Source organism: Parasteatoda tepidariorum, chromosome 1 (assembly GCF_982258835.1).
Source record: "Parasteatoda tepidariorum strain Cologne lab strain chromosome 1, Ptep-v5.0, whole genome shotgun sequence".
Lineage (NCBI taxonomy): Eukaryota > Metazoa > Arthropoda > Arachnida > Araneae > Theridiidae > Parasteatoda > Parasteatoda tepidariorum.
The window spans coordinates 52,872,919-52,889,197 of NC_141755.1; the positions used below are offsets into that span (position 1 = coordinate 52,872,919).

At 29.9% G+C, this 16,279-nt stretch overlaps 1 long non-coding RNA gene across 1 annotated transcript; it reads left to right on the forward strand.

The window, feature by feature from the left end:
- The first annotated feature begins 723 nt into the window (after nt 1-723).
- LOC139425364 (uncharacterized) lies at nt 724-15,719 on the forward strand. Its single transcript, XR_011636588.2, has 4 exons — nt 724-843; nt 4,650-4,667; nt 7,012-7,035; nt 15,421-15,719. It is a non-coding gene; the product is annotated as an uncharacterized LOC139425364 (long non-coding RNA).
- The last annotated feature ends 560 nt before the right edge of the window (nt 15,720-16,279 follow it).

The following is a 16,279-nucleotide window of genomic DNA, read 5'->3' on the forward strand; positions in this document are numbered from 1 at the left end:
ATAAAGTAAATATTAAATTTTACTCGTTCTCTTACATTTAAACACTTAAGGCGATTACGAACAATAGTTTTTGAATGTAATCGTTCATTTCGCTCCTGCAATAGCGGCACAACTCAAAAAATTATGTTTTGAGATAAGTGGGTTTAAAGTTTTCATTGCTAAGGAAAATGCATAAGAAATGCCTTAGTTTGCTTAAACGAAGACTACCTTCAAGTTGAATTATGAGTTGTGCTAGTATTGCTGCTGAAAAGAATGTGTATTTTCATATTTACACCTGTTCTTAGTTCAAAACGCGTGTTATTTGAGTTGGGCCACTATTGCAGCCCATGAGCGATTTGTTTCATTTGTTGTTTAGTTACAATCCTATATTCATATAATTGAAATTTCCAAGTCCATTAGTCTATGAGATAATCATAGACTAAAGGCTATATAAGAATGCATGATGACACGGTTTCTGTTTTCTGTTTGTGAAACTTCTCACTGTTGATTCAGTCGTTTCTAATTATTTATTTCCAGCAAAAATGTCCTCGGCGTATCTCTCTGAGTCAATAGTTCTTTCCTAGACAGATAAATTAATGAGTATGACAGTCGACTCAACATTTCGTGATCAAATAACTTTAAAAAGTAAGCATGCTTAAAGGGTAATTTAATACTTTAATGAACCCTACAGGTGAATCATAATAATGATATTTTCATCATATCAGTTTCAAAACAAGACTATAAATATGGAAATTGTTTGAATGCTTGAGTCTGTTCCTAGTGGATGTTACATCAAAATGGGGGTGCACTTGCAGTTAAGAAGAGTGTTTCTGGTTGCGTGTTGCTTGTTTGTATTGCTATCAGGTAATTGAAAGCATATATCCTGGATATTAAATTTAAGATTTAACAGGTCTTATAGAAATATAATAATGGTAATGAAAAGGAGACGTATATCAATCATTTAATACACTTAAAACATTTGTGACCTCCGCTATTATATTTTTAAAGAATATATGAATGAAAAATTTGACAAAACAGATTTCTAAACGTTAAAGTGTAGTATTAAATAAGGAAGTTCCTTCTAACAATAAAGTAAATTCCACTCTACTGTTAAATTTTTTTAAGATACGCGGGAATTTGTATAACGATATGAAAACTGTTTACGTTTTAAGATCACTTCTGATGAAAACGAAACAGTCACCAATTGTAAAAGTTGTAATTTCGATTGTATCAGCAAGACTTTTTATTTCAGGAATGTCAGAATTTTAATTAAAAACCTTTTCATAAACGATAAATAACCGTCAACGGCCACGTAAGCAAGCTGCCAATTTCATTGACATTTTTCTATTCATTAGCCAGACACGCGCATATCACGTTTTTCCTCTCACTATATTTAAAGTAGTAGCAAACTAACAATTAATTTTAAAATTTTGCTATCTCTAAAAATATCTCAACATGAGTTTTATCATTTTACGTTATATGCATTTTAAATCAAAAATTTTCATTTGAAATTTCAAATTTCAATGAAAATTTGAAATTATTTTGCGGCAATCAGAAATTATTTTTAATTAAATTAATTAAACGAATAATAATCAAATGTCGAGGAAGAAATTTTGGTACCGTTTTAAATATAGCAGAAATATTGAGCCTTTTATTGATCAATTCATTGATTCCATACTGCTTAAATCATTGCTTTAATTTGCAACGCAATGTTCAATTAAATAATTAATTTGTCCTATCCTCGTTATCAGTTTCGCATTAGTTCTAAAATACATATATTAATCAATGTATAGTTTTAAAAGAGTGGTATAGTTAAAATTCGATTTCTCAGGAACTATTCGACCGATTTCGCACAAATTTTGTATTTTGAAATCTAGAATTATATACTTTAAAATAATTCCAGTTCAAAATTTATTCACTATCATTAAATAAAATAATAAAAAAATTATAAATATTTACTAAAATGTATTTTTTGCATGGGGTTATCTTTGGACAAGCGAATTTTATAGTTACGTGTAAAAAATTTTCACTTCCCTAAAAAGTTCTCGAGATATGGCAAAATAAGAAAAAGAAAAATGAACACGAAGGGGTTCAAACTTTGGATCCTTTTCTTGAGCAAATTTTGGGAACCATATTTCCAAGATTGCTGGCAATAATAGTGGTTATAATTAAAAAGAAATCAATATATATATATATATATATATATATATATATATATATATATATATATATATATATATATATATATATATATATATATATATATATATATATATATATATATATATATATATATATATATATATATATATATATATATATATATATATATATATATATATATATATATATATATATATATATATATATATATATATATATATATATATGTGGTAACACATCAGCAGCCAGCAACACCACATACCTTATTTAGGAAGTGCTGGCTTACGTTATAAAAACGTAATGTTCTAACAGCGTAACAAAACAGTAAAATCTATTGGCCATGTTTTTGATGATCAACTGAACTGAACTGATGATGAACTTTTGATTGACTATCAACTGAAACAAGAGAATACAATATAAGAAACTTTATTTATTTATTTTCATTATTTCTTTAAAAATACAACTTCAACAAAGTTTATTCCGAAATCACCACCTTACCAACTTCTTTCCATACCGCCGCACTGGGGGCCAGAAGACCATGATCTTTGGCCGAAAGTCAAAAATTAAACTTTCATCTAAAATATGTAGGCAGTTTTAATATAGCCCTAATTAAGTATTCATAATCATTCCAAGCATTATAATTTACTTTTTGGACCGACGAGAGTACAATGTAATGAAAAATATGTTAATTTTTTTTAAAATGTAACTTTTAAATCTTTATTTCAGAAATATATACTGGAATTTCACCTTACTGTTACATTTTTATCAGAGTAATTAATCTGAAATTATAGTACAATTTTTCAATTTGTTGGATTAGTTAATACTCTTGACAAACTTATAGTTTATATCTTATCATTTGACATTTTACAATGTTTGAATGACTTTCGAAACTGAGTTCCAAAACGTTCCACGAGGTAATTAGCTATACTTTTTGTTGTTGTTTTCTTTGATGCTTCTTCTTTCGAAAAAACTTGCCCGATTTTGCCCGTATTGCAAAGGTGGACTAAATATAATGAAAAACAAAAATTATGTTTGTTTTTTTCATGTTTTCGCGTTATTTTGTAATATTACGTCGGAAATATAATTCCCTTTAATTTTTAATATAACATTGGGAAAATTATAATATATTTTCATTGCTATATTTAATAATTTAAACGCACTATATTATTTTTCTTTATTTTTGCTCGCCATATTTCAGCCGCCATTTTGTTTTTTTGCGTATTTTTAGTGTATTTCAAAATTTCAACTATGAATTCAATTTACCTGCACATAAAACCCCCCAAATTTTGAAGCAAATTTTTATCGAAATGCTAATTTTGGCCACGAAACCTTGGATGCTGGCCCACTGTGTGCCGCAAAACCACAGCATCAGCAGCCATTTTTCCAAATTATTGGATAGGAGATAAATGAATAAAAGAGTTACAGTTTAGGCTCTGTGGACAGTGCAAACTTCTATAAAGTTAATATAAATTTAAAAATTAAATTGGGTGAAGAAGTGATTAATGAAATTAATTTGAAAATTATTCAAAACAACCTTAATTTTAAAATTATCGACTTCCAACCTAAAGTTGGATTTATAACTACAAATGCGCTTCAATATTATAATAATGCTTCTGGCTTAACATTCTATGTAAATCTGAAATCTTTACTGAAATATCATCTTGATTAGTTTTAACAAGATTTAAACAATTTGAATATCTCTCTATATATATTTCTCTTACAATGCGACAAAAAAAAGCCTCATTACAACTCCCCGAATGGCTACGCAAGAAAATCGACCAATGATTGCCGCTAAAAATGTCACATACCAAATCTAGCTCAGGTGGCTCAACATATAGCGCTTTTAAAAACGGAAACTGAAATAACAATTCAGCTGCGGCAATCTCATACTATTAAGCTAGGCAGAAGTGAGTACTCTTTGTCGATAGATCTCTATTTTAGTATTTTGTCGAAAGCGCTTTTTTTCACGAATAACTTGCTATTCAATATTACGAATTTATTTGACGATTTTTGATTTATATCACGAATTTATTCGTTTTATTATTGTTATTAGTTATTCCTTGAAAAATGAGTCTCAGTCAATGAGTCTTAATTTGAATTCAAATTTATTTTAATGACTTAGTATTTACTAAAAAGATGTAATTTTTTTTTAAAAAAAAAGTTGTTATATGGATTTGAATGATTGTTTTGAATTCTTAGAATTTTGTACATTTGAATGCATCTAAGTTAGTAGCGAGTGAAGAGAGCTTGGTTTGCGAAGCAAACCATGTAAGATTGCGTAGCAATTTTCGGGGGTTGGCGAGCGTTAGCAAGCAGGGGGCTCAGCCCACTAGTTTATTTATAATTCTGCATTCTTTATCTCACACTTCAAATATACTCAGATTTTCGCCGACTACTTTTATGCACGTGCTCATTAGAGTTTAATGGCTTTAAATGTTTTAAGTGTTTAAATTTCAAAATAAAAGTATTAAAATAATTATTATAAATTATTATTTTAAATGTTTCAGCTGCAAATGGAGAAGGTGGTAAGTAACTTATTCAAGTTTTTATGTTCTTAAAAATAATTGTTTTCGTGAAGGGCCAGGCTTTATGCATAGAATATATTTGATAATGATACCTTTTATTATTTTTAATGCATATTTTTGTTTATTATATCTATAATTTCGGATGAAATGGAAAATTGATATTAGAGGAGGGAACAAAATAGTTTTTGAAGATAATGACAAAGAATTTTATATGATTGAGTAATTTGATTTTAAAAAAAATTCCAATGTCGTCACCGAGATAGTAAAATAAGGGTTTTTTTTTTTAATTCAAGTAAATTTGATTCATGCTCTTTAATTTAATTAATTAGTTATAAATGTGAATTTGCCCAGTGGCCTATGTGTACCTTCATCGAATATATTTATATTGAGGGAAGATGGTGAGTTTTTATAATAAATTTATGTTTTAAAAATCTGTATAAAAGAATTCATTAAAATAAAGTGGTAAAAATTAAAATAACTTTCCTTTATTGAGTGCAATTTTACTTTTGCTTTTTTTTAAAGAAATTTTTTTTTACTGACTAACTCCTTTTAGAGAGGAAATTAATTGTATGAACAATGTTAAAACTGAAAACAAAAGCGAAAAAAAAAAATCTGAAAAACAGGAAACTGACATTACTATATACACATTGCCTATATACATTGCCGTTATACATTGCCTTAAAACTTTAAATGAATATAGAATAAATAGTAAATTGAAGAGGGTGTTGGCAAGTTGACTCAGGACCAACATACCACATAACGTTGCTTTTTATATATTCGTTAATAGCATTCCTTGAAACTGATCGTTAAATTTTGATTAATGATTCCGGAGCTTAATTATTTTGAAAATACTTGTTATGATGCATTTGTGGTAGCTTTTAAACATTGTTTCCGATTTGACCATAAATCAAACTATGATTCATCACCAGAAATGTCATTGAAGGTGTAGGAATAGGGAGTGTTTAATTAAATGTTAACTTTACAAGAAATTATAATTTGTCAGAATTTCAATGATGCATTTTTTTTGTGGGGGGGGGGTCACCCTATATATAGTCTTTCACCCTATATATAGACTTCACCTTATATATAGTCTTTCAAGTTTATACTGATTTATTTCATCCTACTTATTGTCTTTAAAATTGATATCCACTGATTTTTCATCAAGAATTTCCCTTACAAGAACTACTACTGTAATCGATTTTCTTCTATTTCAATTTTTAGCAGAACTTTAAATCTATCATAAGAAATTAGAGAAGTGGAAAAAAAATTTGAATGTTTATTCTTACAAAAAATTGTTAGTCGTAGAACGTGAATAAAAAACTATTTTCCTATATAAATTTTAATTTAGATGTATATTTTATAGAAGATTTTTCGAAATGAAAAATTAACTATGTAATGCAATTTTTAAAAAATAATTATTAAAATAAATCCTCTCAGAAATAGTTTTATAATTTCCTCGCTGTATTGATTACCTGCCAAACACAACGGTTAATGCCGCTTCACACCGAGATTTATTCAATTTCCAACATAAGCAAACAAAAGAAAAAAAGTTCTTAATAGATAAAAGTCTATAAGTAGGAATTACCTAATAGGTAAAAAATTGGACAGCAGGGCAGGGAGGCCATGGAAAAATTTAGAAAGTGGTGACTAATATTTCACAAAATTGTGAAAAATACTAAAAGTTTAAATTTCGCTTTCATTTCAACAGTTTAAGAAATGTTTCTACTGCAAGTTGGTAAAAATGTTTGGCTATTATTAACTGGCTTTGTAACTGGTAACTGATGGCATAGATACACAAAATGGGACCTTACTTATGTCATTTTATAAAAACTGAATATAATATGTGTTGTTTGGGCACTATTTTAAGATGTTTCTCAAACAGCCGCCAAACAAACCAAGAAGTTCCAAACAATTCGCATTCTGGAAATCACCTGCAGGGCAGCCTTTAAGGTTCAGAAAATGGCTGTCATTTTATGTAGGCTGTTATTAATGTACTTATGTCATTTTATGTAGGCTGAGTTTTATGTATATTATTTGGGCACTATTTCAAGGTGTTGATGAAACCATGATGAAAACCATCTGCAGGATACAGTTAAAGGTGTTTAAAAAGCCTTATTTCATGTGGCGACAGAGTCATTTTTATAAGGATTTTTTAAACACAGAAGTGCAGTTTAACTCAAAAAACCTTTTAATTTTACTTTTATCAGAATTTTACTTATAATATGAGTGAAAATTTAATCAATGGTACGAATTGGGATAAAATTTAGCAATTGATTAATTTAATGATAGTGGAAACATTAAGATTTCTTTGCTAATAAGAGAATTCTACTTTCATCTTTTTCAGATACAACTAAGGCAGGTGGATCAAGTAAGTTTGTTTTGCATTTTTAACCAGTTGAATTTTTTTTACAATGATAAATAATAAACTTGCTATGCTAAACTCAAAACGGATCTGTAAGGGTTATCCTAGTGTTGTCACTACATTTCGCGGGGCCTGGGGCAAAACGTTTCGATGGGCCTTTTTAACTTTCTCTCTACATGAAACCCCTTGTTAATTGTTAGATTTTAGCCTAAATTATTGAATAAATTACATGATTTATTGATTCAGATTTTTTTAATTGCATTATTAAAAACGAAAAATTTAACATTCATTTCTTGATTTTATATTGAAATTTTTATTATTGTATAAGTATGATTTATTTGGCGTAAGACCCATAAAGTCAAAATGAGAAGTTTTTTTCTTTAAGGGCTCCTCTTAAATAATCAGTTGAAAATATTTTAACGTTTTATTTATTTATTTTTCAATTACATGGGTTTGATTTCTATGAGTAGTTTTTTGTGCTGGTGCCATTAGAATATATCTTTCTAACTTTCAATAATTCAAATATTTTGATTTTATTTTACAACCGTCGTTGAACAGCCCACCCAATTTCATGAGTTTACGACTACTAATGTTCAACTCCGTAGCCTTGTAATTTTGAAACAATCCAAATGACAAGAAGACTCTAGGACCAGTAACCCCAGAGGTTTGATTTGCTATGGGAACATGGAGGACTTTGTGACTCGACAGATTTAATATGCATCAGTCACCATTCACTACACTGAGAATATTCGGCCGGCGGGGATCGAACCCACGACCTCTTGGACATAGGCCCAGTGCTCTACCAACTAGGCTATCCCGGCCCATTATTGAAATAATTTTTTTAAAAAATCTTTATTTTTACAAGCATTGAAATTTTTTCTCAATATAACTGGCGTGAGGCGTGGTGACTCAGGGGTTAGAGTGCTCGCCATCTAATGAGGTGGCCCGTTGTTGTTGTTGTTCATTTACGTCGCACTAGAGCTGCACAATGGGCTATTGGCGACAGTCTGGGAAACATCCCTGAGAATGATCCGAAGACATGCCATCAAATTTTGATCGTCTGCAGAGGGGAGAGGTGGCCCGGGTTCGATCCCGGCCATAGTTGGTCGATACCAATTCCGTACCCGGCTGGCGCCAGCCACAGTGCTTACGTAAAAATATCCTCAGTGGAAGCTATGGATTAAAGTCCCTTGCCGTCAGGCTAACCATAGGAGGTTTTCATGGTTTCTCTCTCCTTGTAACGCTAAAGCAGGTTAGTTCCATTTAAAAGTCCTCCACGAAGGCAAACTTCTCCCAATACTTAATCCAGGATTTTCCTTGCCTTATGGATAGGTTTTATGGATTACGGACCCTTGTCTTGTGGATTACGGAGTTGAACATTGGTAATCGTAAACTCAGAATTGGGATTGGGTAAGCCATTCAACAATGGTTATAAAACATGAAATAAATTGAAATATAACTGGTGTGGGGCCTACCAAAAATACGGAGTCCTGTTCGAATGCTCTATTTGCCATATCCTTACGATGACTTTGGTTTGCCAAATAAAAATTGAACGTATGTGAAGAAAGTTAGCGACGCCCGAGAATTAGAAACTTTTTAAGCCCGTAATGAGCTTTGAAATTCGTAATTACAATTACAGGTAATCAATAAATCATTTTTAGTTTAATATTTAGGTTATTTTTATGAGATGAACAAAAAATGCCCGAGAAGAAAGAAATAGCAATAATTTTAAAAAATTGTATAAATTATGAAAAAGGCATGCATATTATAAAAATCTGCATTAGCATTTCACATCGAATTTTTTAGTTTAAAACAACTAAAGTCAACAATTTAGAAATATTCTTCCCTTATAACCAACCATTCTCTAACATTTAGAACAATTCTTTTTGCGTTTTTAAAAACTTAATTGAAAGCTAAACTTTATAAACTTGGGACAAAAAATTTAAAAGATGAAAAAGAAATGAAAAGTTGAAAATAAATTTATATTACTTATTTTCAAAATAGTTAGTTGCTATTCTCTAATTAATTTGTTCCGCGTTGCTAATGAACATTGTGGTACCACCGAAAGAATGTTGACAATTTAGGGTTCCATAGCCGAAAAAATATTGGAAACCTCTGCCGTAGACCATGTGTAAAGGACGCATACCCTCTATCAATTGAGGATTCTTCGAAATAATCCTTCTAGTGGTAGTAAATCTAAAACAGAAATTTTAAAATTTAATTTAATTTTTCAAAACAATTTTTATGAAACTTTTATCTGAACTTAAGAACATAACCATTTACATATTAGCGAATCACGGGGCTTGGGGATAATGCTCAAATTGGGGTCAGATTGAACATAAATTTTTTTTACTAAGAAACATAAGTTAAATACGATAGTAATCAAAGTTAAATCGGTTAAGGACTGAACAAATCATACCTGCACAACATACCTTAAGTAATAAAAATAAGTTATACCTATGTGCTCACCATTATAATTTAATGTATAAAATGAAACAAAAACTATAGAAACACAAATAATTATAATTTGTTGAAAGATTAAAACTGAAATTTAAAATAAGCCTAGATATTAAATAAATAATATCCAGAAACTGACGAAAGATATACTTCTCATTCTCAAGATTCGCCACACGTCTGGCGAAGTCCTGTGAATGGGAAAGGGGCATTGAAGTGTAACCAAGAAAGGCATTGTTTCTGGTGACCTTTTTTTACTTTAAATGCAATGAAATCAAATTTAAATCGAGGAAGTTATGAAGGAAAATTATAATTTTTCAGGGTTGCGATTCATATCTGGGAAAAAAAATATATGCGTTGTTTTCCCTGAACACATTACACACCACATATATTAAATGAAACACACATTCACTGTGCTTTTGTGTAAGCTATTGAGATAACGACGCTAGTTTTAATTGCTGAAAAAATATAAATAAGGAACAGCTCTACATATTGAAGAAGAAAAAAAAATGCTATGAAATAGTACGAACAGATTAATTATCTTGCAAATGAAACTGAACTGAAACTTGTAGATGAAATATAGTACAATAGCTGAACTATTATCTTTAAATGTCCCAAAGATTGCTCTTTGAGAGGTCGGCATTTTTTTAAAAGACAAAACTAAGAAATAAAATTCCCTGCATTTTATATGTTTGCATAAATTCCCTGTGGAATTGCAACCCTGTTTTTCAATTACACCCTTCTACACATAAAACCCTTTTAACTTTTAAATAATTTTTTCTATCAACTTATTCTCAGCTTTATTGAGTTTATGGTAAAAGAATTTTATCAACTTAATAACTAACTTTCAAACTATCCTTTCTATCAACTTAATTTAAATTTTATTTGGTTTAGGGTAGGATGTCCTGAACAAGGGAATCAGTATTCATCAATGCTGATTCCTTTATTAACGACATAGTTCCGTGTTGTTTTCCCTCTCCTCCTCTCTCGCGTTCCTTAAAGATTGATTGATTGATTGATTTGTTCATTTACGTCGCACTAGAGCTGCACAATGGGCTATTGGCGACGTTCTGGGAAACATCCCTGAGGATGATCCGAAGACATGCCATCACAATCTTGACTTCGATGATATGCAGGGAACCGTGTCTTAACGATCAGTCCACAGCGGGGCTCGTTCCTTAAAGCTTGGAATTGCATTTTACCCTTATTTGTCTCTCGGTCACTGTGATTTTTCTTGTTCTGTTTTTCATCTTTTTTTTCTGTCCTGATTGTAAAAGACACGGTTCCCAGTGGAACACCGAAGTCGCGCATCACTAGATGCTGTCAGTAAGTGGGTGGGTGACTACTTTGATCAGCCTGCGTAGGGACCGAGGGTGAGCGGTATCGGTCCTCGTTAAACTGTTCTACCGTAAAGTGCCCGACTTCACGCGCAGGTCATCGGGCTACCAAAGCGGAGGAGCCATCTCCTCTGCAGAGGATAAAAATTATGGTATGGCATATCTTCGGTTCATCCTCGGGAGTGTTTCCCAGACCGTCACCAATAGCCCATTGGGCAGCTCTAGTGCGACGTAAATAAAATACCTACCTCATATTTTTTCTCTTTCGGCTTCTGTGCTTTTTCAAGTTTTGTTTCTCACCTTTATTTTTCCATTTTCCGTTGGAAACTTTAACGTTTTTATTTCAAATCATTCTATTTTTACATTCACGTCTGACAAGTCTTGAAAATGGGCGCCTTTTTTAAAGCGCTTGAAACATGTGGACTGTTATTTCATACTTGTACATTTTTTGGAGCGAATGAACTTTTCAATCAGATAAGATCTTACCGCCTCAGTCTCTCGGGATTATTTATTTAATTTTATAAAACACTTCATTTTTAATTAGAAAACTAAAATACAAGGCTTTTTTGGTGGAAAAGTAAATTGTTGATTTGCTCTTTAATTGTCATTTTAGACTATTTATATTCATCGTTTTTAATTATAGGAGTTACTATATTATGAATGAATACATTTATTAAATATTTTCGTAGCCACATTTGATTTGCCCTTTTTTAAATAGCTATAATGAGTTTAAACTAATAACTCCACAGGGCTATAGTGTGATTAGGTCAATATAAACAGAAACTTTTAGTGATTGTAAATTTACGTTAATACTAACAGAAATTTTCTTTTTTTAAGGTACCACTTTAGCGTTTAGAGGTCTGTTAGGGAACGTTTCTCAAACAGATAAAAATAACATAGTTACAAGGTTATTAAATGGATGAACGTTTTCTAAGAACAGTAGGAACTCAGATATAATATTTATACTGTGAGTCCCCACTAAATAAAGACGTCTTAATTTTTCGCCATAACTGGACTCACAGAAAACTGATGAAAACCAAACGTATATTTAGAAAATCTATATCTTAGCACATACTAACTTCCTGCTCCACCTGGACAAGGAGAAAAAACATCAAATAAGTAAAAAGAAAATAAAAAGGGAGGGAAAAAGTCCCCTATCCTAATAAAGCCACTTCTAATTATAACTAATATATCCGTCATGTTTATATATGAGTTGAAATATGTGATATTTACCAACCTTTTACTAAACCCTGGAGGACATAAGCATTAATATTATCCCAGGTTTTAATGATGGGAGTATACAATTTTGCCTCAAATTGAAACAGCTACTTTTTAATTTATTCAGTCCTACTGAGTACAGCCCTCACGTTTTTCTTCGGGCCATAGGGCAAGCCATTTATGGTAAGCACCCTGTTATCAAAAATTCAATATTGTGAACATCGCCATCTTTTAAAAACTTCTCAACACTATTATCAGATCTTACATATTTGTTTATGCATCAGGTTAACAAAGTTATTATAAACAGAGTCTCCAAGGGCCAGGATAGCCTGGTTGGTAGGGCACTGGGCCCATGTCCAAGGGGTCGTGGGTTCAATCCCCGTGTAGTAAATAGTGACTGATGAGCGTTAAATCTGTCGAGTCACAAAGTCTTCCATGTTCCTGTAATAAATCATACCTCTGGAGCTACTGGTACAGTAGTTTCCTTGTCTTCTAAATTGGTTTGAAATTACAAGGCTACGGAATTGAACATTAGTAGTCGTAAACCCAAAATTGGGTCGGCTGTTCAACGACGGTTATAAAAATAAAAAAATTAATAAAAAAACAGAGACTCGAACTACTACAGATTCTCCACAGTTTCAGAAAATATTTTTCCTATTGGCAACAAACATAATGTATTTCAACTTTAATAAATAAGATTTAAAAGAGTTTTGTTCACCACTAAATACAATGTAATTTACATAAATATACACAAAAGGTCATAACAACAAATGCTTAAGTTCTTAACCCTTTCGCGCCAACTGTCACATATACGTTCCAGCATAAAACTGTATCAGTCAAGGTAAAACTTACAAAGATAAAACTGGTAACCAAAGTAGTTCTTCAGCAGTTTATTTGTGGGCGGAGTTATAATTGTTTGATTTATTATTATATTGTTTGATTTATTGTTTGTTTGATTATTCACCATTACTTTAGAACAAAATAAAATTACTTACTTATACTTTGAACTAATATTGATTATATGGGTCATTCTCACGAAAACTGTCATTTTTCAGTTCATAAAATCCCGAAAAAGTAAAGTGAATAAAAAGCTCTGAAACTTTTTATATTAAAAGAAATATGTAATGGCATTATAAAGAAAGTATCTATCCTATAAAATATACTTCATATTTAAATTAATTAATTTTTTAAATAACTAATTTATAATTAATTAATTTATAATAATTAATAATTAATTTATTTATTTAATAAATAAATTAATTAATTTAATAAATTAATTTATTAATTTATTTTTCAAATTAATTAATAAGTAAATTAATTATTTTCACTATTTAAAAAGTGAGGGAATGACACTAATAGTGAGGGAATGATATTTTATTTTAATACATGTTTTTATCTAAGTTACATCTACCTAAAGTTTGAAAATGATAACATACTAAGTATATCTAATATTTATTATAATTTACTCTTATATATTTAATAGTTTTTACAGGTTTGGGAAATAAAATTGGCTGGCACGATTGAACAAAAAAAAATTTAATAATATACTCATCTTGAATCATTCCCTCACTTCAGCGTCATTCCCTCACTTTATACACTAGTGAGGGAATGACGAATTCAATAAAATTTAAAAATAACAGTTAGGCCTAATTAATTTCTGAAGTCAATCACATACAATTATATTCATACAAGAAAGCAACATATAATTATCCACTTTCTCGATGAAGTTGTATTTTATTTTACTCTAAAAAATGACATGATTATATTTTTAAATGACATGATTATATTTAAAAATGACATGATTTTTATTAAAATATTTTTATTCTAAGAAGATTGCAGGTGATAAGAACATTGTTGTGAGGGAATGACGCGAAACACTGGGGACAAAGTTTAAAATAGTGCTGTGTTAATATTTTTATCAGAAATTAAATTTAAAATTGATTTTCTGAATTCTATATTTTAGTATTCTGAAATAAAAAACACGAATTTGTAAAAAAAATTTTTTTATTTCAGTAACAATTTTTTTCTTTTTTTAAATCAGCAGTGGGGACAAGTGAGGGAATGACATATTGGTATATTTTAATTACCTAAAATAAAAATTGATAATTTTATTTTTATTCTTTTGTTAGCTTGCATTCTGAAGGACACTTTCCCTGAATTTTTTTTTTCGTAAGCTGTAAAACAAACATAAAATATACTGGGGACATGAAAATGACTGTTTTTGTGAGAATGACCCATATATATGATTAAACTAACAATAATTAAAGTAAAAGCAAAGTAGGTCTGTCAAATTAGCAACGCCTACATTTAAGCTACCGTTTTTTATTTATTTAAATCCTGATTTTGTACTAATGCTTTTATGAATCACCCGTCCCCAAAGGGTTAAGTTTTAATAATCTTTCTTAAAGCCTGTTTGTTTCAAAAAATTATGCTTTAGTTCACTACCACTGAAAAAAGTGATTCGCAACAACCTCAAATAGTTTGAGTTTCTGTATAAATCAACTTCATTACATCAAAAATGAAAATAAACATAGCAAAAGAGTAACGTTTGCTACCACTTTGAATCGTCAAGAAAAATCTCTCGCTAAAATGGAAGAAGTAAGTGTTAATATATTTATCAGGCTTTAACGCTAATTATTAAGAGGATTTTTAAAATTATATTACTTAAGACTAAAATTAGTTTCTTCTTGATTTTACTGAAACTTTTTTCGTAAATAAAAATAGATTAAATAACAAGTTTTCAGACAGATCTACACAAGCTCTACGACATAAGGCTAATGTTCCCAAAACAACTTTTTTGTTATAAATAAAAAGATTATTGAAGAAAAGCATGCATCAAAATTAGCTAATGCATCAAACTCATCATTCAAAATGAAGATGAAAATATATTTTAATAATAATAAAACTGGATAAGTTCAAACTAAGGTTTAAGAAGCTCTTTTGGCAAATTTATGAAAACTGTTTGCAGTACCCCCTCTTTTCCCTATAATTACAAAACTGCAGTTTTTTACATAAAATTTTGTATAACTTTTCAGCTATTACTTCTATTAATGTCATTCAATTCAGCAAAAAAGAAAAATTCGAACAACGCGTTATTTAACTAGATAGCAATGCAAAATGCGTTAATAGGCATAAGTACAAAACTGTTCTTTTTACCCATGAAACCTTAAAAATTTCTGAATTATTAGTTCTGTTGATTTCGGTTTGATCTCCTTTTATCCAGCGTAATAACACCAGAAACAATACCTCACTTGTCTAGATAGGAATGCTGAACCAAAAACCTAGACGAATGAATTTTTTAAGGATACTTTTGTAATTATTAATTCTTCTTTTCTGTTCATATAAAGATCTTCAATAATTTACGATCAAAATATTTTTACAGCCACTCCTTTACCATCGACAGGCAGTGGAACACCAGGATTGTCCACTGCAGCACCAACCACTCCAAATGATGCGACTGCTGGTACAACTGCGGCTCCAAAAAGATAAATTATTGCTACAACAACCACCTCAGTTACAATTATAATATAACAGTTGGAATGAATATAAAGATATAATACACACTTACAATAGGATCTCAGAATTATAGTTTATTTTTCGAGATATCTATTTTCCACTTCTTTAATTGTACTCTATTACCATGACGTGACAGAATAAAGATCGTTATTAAATCTGCAAAAAGTATTCATATTTTCAAGTCTTTACACTAGAAAAATCTGAGGTCGGAAAAACTACATTTTTTTTGTAGTTTTTATGTTTTATTTAAATGTAGTTAACAACAATTACTTCATTACGAAAGTAGTTAATACCAACTGCCTCTACTTTTTTTTTTAAAATAGCAGTTAATACAAACTACATTCGAAATATAGCCACTACTTTTAGGAGATGAACTGTGTTGAAGAACTTAATTTACATCCGTATTCAATTTAGGCATCGAATAAAAAATTGACCAGAACAGGAATTAATAAGAAAAATATTTCTTCATGTTTGTTATACAAATTAATTTTTATTCTTTTAACCTTTCTTTATCTTTCTCAACAACGAATATTTAATTTAGAAAATGTTCGGAGTCGATATTTTCTTTTCTTCAAGAAATAGAAATATAGAGAAAATATATTTCCTCCCAATTAAAATAAAATCAAGTATTCTTTTAGTGTTCCATGAGCGTATTTCTGAAGGTATGGCCAGTGATAAATCAGCAATTATTCTTAATGGCTAGTTTAAATAACAGTCATTATACA